The sequence below is a fragment of the Cyrtonyx montezumae genome, unplaced genomic scaffold, assembly GCF_038088225.1.
Source record: "Cyrtonyx montezumae isolate F1298 unplaced genomic scaffold, pur_monq_1.0 scaffold_2, whole genome shotgun sequence".
Taxonomy (NCBI): domain Eukaryota; kingdom Metazoa; phylum Chordata; class Aves; order Galliformes; family Odontophoridae; genus Cyrtonyx; species Cyrtonyx montezumae.
Window position 1 is genome coordinate 41,413,785 of NW_027071936.1, and position 1,623 is coordinate 41,415,407.

A 1,623-nucleotide genomic window follows, 5' to 3' on the forward strand; every position below is an offset into this window, starting at 1 on the left:
CAAAGATAGTCTTTCAGTACTCCTGGCCATTCACTGCACTTTGTTCCACTCCATGGCACAGTCCTGCATCATCCTTCTGGATCTAAAGAAATTGGAAAACATGCTTCACAGCAGCACCTAACGTGCTCTAACCAGTCTAGAAGTAGATAACTCCCGTTTCCTTTTTGATATAAATTTCATACTGATGCTTTCCTTTGCTCAAATGTTTTAAAACATGTCATTTGATCATCCAAGCACAGTAAGTAGGCTGAGGTGGGCATCCAGGCACCATCTTCTTCCTACCATCCAAAAGCTCAGTGTTACACTGTACAAGCCTGGAGTCACAAGAGAAAAAGGGCACACTCTCACAGTCATACAGCAACAGTCTTGTTGTAACAGGTTGTTCTTTGGATTTTTTTTCTTCTTTGGATGCTGACTTGTTTGCTAATTTGATAGAGTCCCTTGCAAATCCAAACCATTCTATGATTCTACAACTACCAAAACAGGCCCTCTCTACCAGCCAGGACATCTTTTATATGTAGAATTCTGCCACATGACATTGTTTAAATTTCCATAGTCCATAAAACAACGTAACATTAGCACGCTATCTTAAGTAATGAGAAAGATCCCAGAAGGGGCAGAAGGTTCAGATCTAGTTTCTGGAAACAGTCTTCAATGATACCTACAAAAGAAGAGCAAGCCTCTGTAAATGATCAAATCAGAAACAAAACACAGTAGAACAACCTATGCAGGGCGGGGCAAAAATTTTTGTGATTTCCACTTTTTTCTAGGATGGTCAGCTGCTGCTTGCCACACAGCTAGGTGTATGGACGTATTCTGAAACCCCATTTTGAACATATAGTATAGTCTGCTTCTCATTTTCCAGCCTTGGGTAGGATTTCAACAGCTACAGAGTTTTGTTCTGCATGGTCTACACTTCACCATTTTTTGAAGGCTGATACAATGACAATCTTGGCCTCCAGAGGCTAGAAAATGTATTTCTTGTGATTGCTACTACCTCAGATATGTGCTCAAGAAATTATCTTTCTGTTATGCTCAGTAATCTAACTGGGACACAACACTGAATGAAGCCAAATAAACTTCATCATAACTGCATCAGTCACAAGAAATACCAATAATTTCAAGGACTTCAGTAGTTCAGATGGGGCCCCTCCTGGGCCCCTAGGAGTTTGTGGCAAAATATGCAGCTTCATGCAAGTTCCTCATCTGATCCAATTCTATACGCAGACAGATGACTTCTATAGGCTTTCCAATGCACAAACTTGGACAAGTTGAGATATAATTAAATAATTAAAATAAAAAGATAAAAAATATAAGATGATTATAAAAATATAAGATTAAAAAAATTAAAAGATTAAAATAAAAGATAGTACCAACAAAGATGCACTTGGTGAGTGCCATCTTCTTGATTAAAATACATTACTTGTTCTACCTTCTGTCCAAAGGAATGAAACTATCAAACTGGACTCCAAAGGAGTATGATTCTAAACATCCAAACTTAATTCTGAAGTTTGAGGGATAAAGCATTCCTGTGACCAAAGTTTTGCAGCTAATGCTTTCTCCAGATTAAAAAAAATAGAAAGAAAAAGAAAAAAAGGAAGGAAACCAAAGAAATTACTCTAC